Genomic DNA, 7,908 nt, shown 5'->3' with positions numbered 1-7,908 from the left:
CTTATTTCAATCTCTGAAATTTCGATTTTATTTTTGTTATTTCTGTCCTTCTAGCTGTTTTAGAATTAACTTTTTCTTGCTCCTCTAGGTGTTTAAGTTTTTTTAAGGTTATTTACGTGCTCTTCTTCTGTCTTTTTAATATGCGCTCATAGTGCGATAAATTTGCCTCTTAGAATTGCCTTTGCTGTGTCCCATAAGTTTCTTTGTGATGTTTCTTGATTGTCATTACATTCAAGGAAGTTTTTAATTTCATTTCTGATCTGATGTGTTACCCAGGGGTTATTCAGAAGTTTGTTGTTCAGTTTCCATGTGATTGAATGTTTTTTGACCTTGAGTGCATCGTTCAGAATTAGTCTGAATCCACTGTGGTCAGATAGGATGCATGGGATTATATCAGACTTTTTGTATCTGCTTAAGTTTCTGTATGAATTATTATGTGATCTATTTTGGAGTGTGTTCCATGTGCTGCTGAGAAAAATGTAAAAAGTTTCTCCGTTGGGTGGAAGACTCTGTGTATATCTGTTAAGCCCAGCTGGGCTATGGTGTCATTTTAGTCGATGGTGTCTTTGCTTAACTTCTGTTGAATTTACCTGTCCTTTTTTGAGAGTGGAGTATTGAGGTCACCGACAATGATTGTGTTTGATTCTATCTTGTTCTGTAGTTCTAAAAGAGTTTGTTTGACGAATTTGGGTGCTCTTGTGTTGGGGGAGTAGATGTTTATAACAGTAATATTATGGGCATGGATTGTACCCTTTACTAATATATAATGGCCGTCTCTATCTTTGTGTACTTATTTTACTGAGAAGTTAATTTTATCGGAGATTAAAATTGCTACTCCTGCTTTTCTGCATGGTGCATTGGAGTTGAAAATTCATTTCCATCCTTTTACTTGGAATTTGTTTCTGTCTTTGGCAGTGAGGTGTGTCTCTAGGAGGCAACATATGGATGGGTGGTGTTATGTTCAATATTTTAAAAATAAATAGAGATTTGTAACAGAGCAAAACCTAGTTACAAAAGGCCCTATAGTATGACGCTAAATGAAAGGACCTCTAGGATATAGAAACAAAAGCCATATAATGAGTGATTGTTTTCCTTAATGTACTATGTTATTTCTCATCCCTTTTGTTGGCCCTTGGTTATTTCATATTGTTACACTATCTCACTTTGTTATCTGATTTATTGGATATATTTGTATTTGGTTATGTGAAATTGGATAGGGAAGGGGGAACACAAGATGTGGGGTTGTGGTGGTGGGGAGGGAAATGGGGACCAACACATGAGAAAGGGTATCAGTGTATGTGAATTAATGCACCTTGCAGCTTCTATCTGGCGAATGTAATGTAACTCTTCTATTGATTATTGATTATTATATTTCTTGATCCTGGCCATTCTAACAGTAGTGAGATGGAATTTTAGCGTTGTTTTGATTTGTAATTCTTTTATGGCCAGAAACATAGAGCATTCCTTCATGTGTCTATAGGCCAATCTTATTTCTTCTTCAGAGAACACTCTAAATCTTTGGCCCATCTTTTAACAGGAGGGTTGTTTGGAGATTAGATTTGGAGTGATTCATTTTTATGAGATTTTGATACATTTTAGTAATTAGGCCTTTGTTTGTTGTATGGTTAGTGAAGATATCGACTCTGTATGCTTTCACCCATAAAATTTATACCTGCTTGGATACAAGCAAGATACTCCTGCAATAACTTCTACTTAGGTAGGTGAGCTACAAATACTATAATTTGAAGGCAGTCAAACTAAGACCTTTTGTGAGACTCTTAAATTCTTTTAACCACCAGGAATGAAGAACTGGGTCTAGTGACTTATGCCTATTCACTGAGGAAGCCAACTTCCTCACATCTAAGATTACGGTTCTCTTTGAAGTTTAAAATGTCAGAAAAGTGTTTGAGATTCTTATCTCAATTGGCCAGTTCAGTAGAACTGTGGGTCAAGTGGTAGAATGCTACCTTTATGGGAAAGAAAATCCGGGACCGGGAATTTGGCATTGAGGTAGATTTGCTTGCCTAGCACGCATGAACACCTGGGTTCGATTCCTCGAACAACCCCGATGCCCTACTGAAGATGAATGGATACAGAAAATGTGGTATATATACACAATGGAATTCTACATAGTCAACAGACAAGATAAAATAATGGCGTTCGCAGGGAAGTGGATGAATCTAGAGCGAATCATGCTGAGTGAGAAAAGTCAAGACCTAAGGAACAAAAGGCGCATGGTATCCTTAATATGCAGTTATGAAATCCAAAGTGTACAAGTGCGAGGACTCAATAACTGCATACCCAAAGCAATGGACATGGTAATGGAAATACAAAGATAACTATATAGGCAAAAAAAACTATGACTCTATAATCATAATGTTTTATTTCATAAACTGATATGTTTCTATGACATACAAACAGTTAGCCTAATTTTGATTAAGTTCTAAAGACTAAGTCCCAGAGAATGTAATTAGAGATTTCCTCCTTGAACAATTGTTTGTTAAAATTGTCGTTTAAAATATGATGTAAACATAATCCATACAATTAATCATTGTTGTTCTTAAGGTACTATGTTATCTCTCATCACTTCTACTGTCCCTTGGTTATCTTATATTGTTACACTATCTCACTTTGTTACCTGATATATCGGATATAATTGTATTTGGTTATCTGAAATAGGATAGGGAACGGGGGAAAACAAGATGAGGGGTGGAGGAGGGGGGAAGGGAAATGGGGACCATGACATGTGAAAGGGTATCAATGTGTGGGAATTAAGGAACCATTTATGTGGCAAATATCATGTAACCCTTCTATTAATTACAGTAGAAATTATATTAAAAATATTGAACATACATATATTAGATATGTACTCACTTACCTGATGATTATTACAAGGTTACATTTCTATTACCTTCTTTTCATGAAATGCATTATTCATTATTTTAAATAGACTGAATTATTGGGTTGTATACATGTTTAAAGAAAAATAACTCTTTAAGACATAGTGTCACATAATGGCCATCCTTCCTGTTCATTTTTATTTTACCTATTTAAATTTATGTTTCTAGTAAGTAAGTGATTGTATACTGACAATCACTGACTGACAGTGGACTTCTATTACTTTAGTTTCAAATTGTAAGTATAACAATATATTGGCTAAAAATAACACTGTGCTTATGTTCCTTTTAAAAGGGATAGTCCTGAACAAATATTTCTAAATTTTTAATATTTTATAAGAGGTGGTGAACCTCTTTGTTTCTAATGAAGTTCATTTTTTTATTTCTTCTCAATTTTATCAACAGGGTTGGTTGGTTATTGTTGAGTTAAACACTGCTTACACATTCAGTAGCACTCCAATTATAAATTATCACAATATAGAAACTCCCCGGTATCAACTTTGCAGAAGTCAGAGTGGATGTTGACCATCAGGAAGGAGAGCAGGTCATCAAGTCTGAGTAAGGAAAAAAAGACAAGTGATGGTCCTTCAGACATCCCATCCGTGGTGTGCAAATGTTATACCCATTGTAGATAGAAGCTCTGGTGTTCACAATAGTGATAATAAGCATAAAAATCAAGCAGACAGGCCGGAAGTTTGGCCTACTGTTAAAATGCTTGACTACCATATGTGAAGACCTGGGTGGGATTCCAGGGTACCTCATACACAAAATATGACAGAAATGGTGCTGTGGCACAAGTGGTAGAGTGCTAAACTTGAGAAAGACCAAGGACAGCACTCAGAATCTGAGTTCAGGCCTCAAGTCTGGCAAAAAAAATCAAGAGGGCATGTAAAGGCTTTCTACTCCCTGAAATGATAGTTCATGAGATGAGAAGGCCACTCAAAGTGGTACCAAGTATTTCAGGGAAGTACATCTTAAATACACATAGTATTTTATGTATTTACAGATTCACTGAAAAGGGCAGATGTATGACTGGATTGAGTCCCCTTTCATTAGGATTTTGTCCTTAGGCTTCTGATCCCCTTATTTTCACAAAATCAGAGTGAAACTCCATTACCATCATGGTTGAATGATGTCACATACTTTAACATTGTAATTCCTGCTGAAAGGATATAGAAACTATCTTCTTAAACACACAAGAAAAAGTAAAGAAAAAAAGGAACAACTCTTTTAGATGCAGAAAACCAAGATCAAATACAATTCATAGCAAATATACTGGGGATAAAAACAAGATTCATCTATTATCCTATCTACTGAGGAGGCTGAGATCTGGGGATCATAGAGCCAGTTTAGGCAGGAAAATCCATGAGACCCTCAAGTACAATTCACCATCACCACTCCCCAAACTAGAAGTGGAGCTGTGGCACAAGTGGCAGAATGCTAACCTCTGAGTGCAAATGCTCAAAGAGAGGACCCAGGTCCAATGAACTATACAAACATACACAAACACACACACACACACACACACACACACACACACACACACACACACACACGGACAGGAACACGTGAAACAGACTTTCAGGCATCATCTGTGGTGGGGAAAATCTTTCACTTTGTCTTCCACATTTGAGTTCATGTGACAATCCTTGGATCCTATTGGCCTTCACATTCCTAGTCTTCTCTCGATTAAAACAAAAAAATGATAAGCAAGCATGTTTTTCAGATAAAGATCAAACAAAATTCTTCGAAAGAGGAAATTTATGTAGCCAACTAAAAGGAAATTAGCAATCACATTTATAATCTGGAAATAAATACTACATTCTCACATACTTCTATCAGAATAGTTCAACACATACTCTTGGTCTTTCATAAGCTGCAAAAATCGAGTCTTCTTACTTTTGCCTCAATTCTTCTCCCTATAGTTTGAAATGAACATGTGGCCTCTATTTTCTCTCCTTACCCCAATGTGATAGCAGAGCTGAAACACTGATTTCCTAGAAGACAGACATGAAAAGGCTCTTTAAAATACAAGGAACTTTGGTAGGAAATTGTTCACAATGCAGTAGTAAGGACGGTACAGCAAATAGATTGCACTAGTCTCACAATTCTAGTTATAGTAAAATTGCATTGACGACTTTAATGAGAACATTTTATTCAAAGCTCCTGATTCCTTCGAATGAAAAAGATTTTCACATTTCAAGTAGAAAAAATACTGTATTTATGGACTAAGGTTTCATACTTAGTTTACATTGAATTTCAAAAAGGGACTTAAAATCTTATGTTTTCTTAAAGTTTACAACATATATACTTTAACAGCCCTTTGGTTAAAGGAAAAATAGCCTTCTTTTGTTTGGGTTTTTGTTTTGTCTTTTAGTCGTGGGGCTTGAACTCTGGGCCTCAACTTCAGCTCAAGGCTATTGCTCTACCACTTTGAGCCACAGCACCACTTCTAGTTTTCTAGTAGCTAATTGGAGATAGGAGTCTCATGGGCTTTTGTACCTGGGCTGGCTTTAAACCACAGTTCGCAGATCTCAGATTCCTGAGTTGCTAGGATTACATGAGCCACCATACTGAAAACTGAACATGAACAAAAATTCTGTGCCATGTCACCCTGACAAAGAGTTAAAATTCCCTGACTTCTTCTGAGATTGGGGAGAAAAGGGTAAAGTATCCAGATGGAAATATTGGGTTTTTTGTTTTGTTTTGGTATGTTTTGTTTTTGCCATTCTTGGAGATTTGACATAGGTGCTGAACACTGTCCTTGGGTTTTCTTAAGGCTAGTGCTCTACCACTGGAGTCACAGAACCACTTGCTGCTTTTTTTATGTGTATGTGGTACCAAGAATTGAAGTAGTGTTAGAGAGCAAACACTCAACCACTTAGGCCACAGTACTGATTTGAAAAATTGGGGCTTTGCCAATGTTCTGCCATAAAACAGATTTCCCAAATTCCTGACCACTTCACAACTGTACAAAACGAAAGATTCCTACACTGAAGAAAAGTGAACCTGAGATCTGAATTTATACCATTCTACTCTTCACATATCCACTCTTCAATGACAATGAAAAAATAAAATATCAATGAAAATAATGTAACCATGAACAATGAAACAAGGAAATAATTTCTCAATGGAAATGAAAGAATTTTCAACAAATCTCAGACACAAAACTGATAAGACAACACACTAGATATTGGGAACTGTAATGAAAGTGTTCACAGGCACGTCAATGAAAAAAAAAAGCCTCAGAAACAAAGGAAAATTATGATTGTATAAGAAATATCAAAGAATAATTAGATATCATCATAAAGACTACAGAGAAATTATGCATGTATAAAGTCACTTTAAGGAAGCCATTACTACATTTGCTCAGTGGGGCACTAGGAGAAGAGGAAAAAAAACATTCATGGGGCCGGGAGTTTGGCCTAGTGGTAGAGTGCTTGCCTAGCATGCAGGAATAACCAGGTTCGATTCCTCGGTACCACATACATAGAAAAAAAGCTGGAAGTGGTGCTGAGGCTCAAGTGGTAGAGCTCTAGCCTTGAGAAAGACCAAGGACAGTGCTCAGGCCCTGAGCTTAAGTCCAGGATTGCCAAATTAAAAGAAAAAACCAAAAACAAATAAAAAAATTCATGAAGATAAAAAATTAATGAAGTCATACAGCATGAAGAAAAGTAAACTGAAGAGACTATATCACCAGCTTCTGCACTGCAGGAACTGTTTAAAGGAATTTTCTAGAGAAAAATATGTATGTTATCTCTGAGTAGAAAAAAAAATTCAGGGCCGGGAATTTGGCATAATGGTAGAGTACTTGCCTAATATGAAGGCAGATCCGGGGTTGATTTCTATCTACCACATTCACAGAATAAAGCTGGATGTGGAGCTGAGGCTTAAGTTGTAGAGATGCAGCCTAACCATGAGATAGTCCAAGGAGAGTGCTCAGGCCCTGAGATCAAGCCCAGGACTAGCAAAAAGAATTTCAGTATGAAATATAATTACATGAATGTTCAGCAAAATATCAGCTGAATTGTGATGAGTGCACAGAAATCATGAGAAATTTATACATAATCTCTAAGGAAAAAACAAATAGAAATATATGAACATGCATAGTTATCTCTGTAGATCAATGATCATTTTATATTTGAATTATCTACATATAATAATTACGATATAAAGACAGTAAACTAGAAGAGAAGGACTAATTCCTGTTGCTACACAAGAAAAACCATCTTTAAATATAAAGATACACGTTATGGAGTGGTGCTGGATGTACACTTTGGTGGAATCAAAATTTCAACTACACAGTAGAAAACAATGTGACAGACATATAGTAAAAAATGGTGATCACATTTAAGAATATCTGGGAAATCTCCAAGGAATTCAGTTTTACGTAACTTCACCACAACAGAATAGTAAGTAGGAGCTCATATTTATATCAATATTTATATCAATTTCCTCAACTGGACAATTCCACAGTGCAGACATGACCAATGTATTACATTTTAACGTGTAAATAGATATGGATATCTTAAAAATAAATAATCATGAAGAGACATAGACATAAAGGCATTACAAAAATATTTTTGTGAAACTGTTCAAATCATATCTCAGGAAAAGTATGACTAAAGGAATAAAGGGACTAATTAAGATTACAGTTTTTTCCTAGAAATGTACTGATTTTTAATAGGTTTTGTTATAAAAGGTATGCTAAAGTGAGCATCAAATCACAAGAGAAAAGGAAAACTAAAATCAAGATCCATAACTCCATGTGGTGATTTTGAGGCATCTAGATTAGTAATAGATTAAAAAGTGTAGAATAACAGAAACGACATTGCTGTAGTTCATAGCATTTACCATCTATTGGACTCATTTAACATGACAGACCATCTCATGACAGCAACTGCAATGTACACAGTCTATCAAATAACATAGTGCATTCACCACCAGATGATGCCGTATTCTACAAAATACATTATAGATTTTAACGTTCATAAATATTGTATTATATGCT

This window comes from Megascapheus bottae, unplaced genomic scaffold (assembly GCF_031878675.1).
Source record: "Megascapheus bottae isolate mThoBot1 unplaced genomic scaffold, mThoBot2.hap1 HAP1_SCAFFOLD_108, whole genome shotgun sequence".
NCBI lineage: Eukaryota > Metazoa > Chordata > Mammalia > Rodentia > Geomyidae > Megascapheus > Megascapheus bottae.
The sequence above is the reverse complement of the archived record's forward strand: the minus strand, read 5'-3'. Positions refer to the sequence as shown.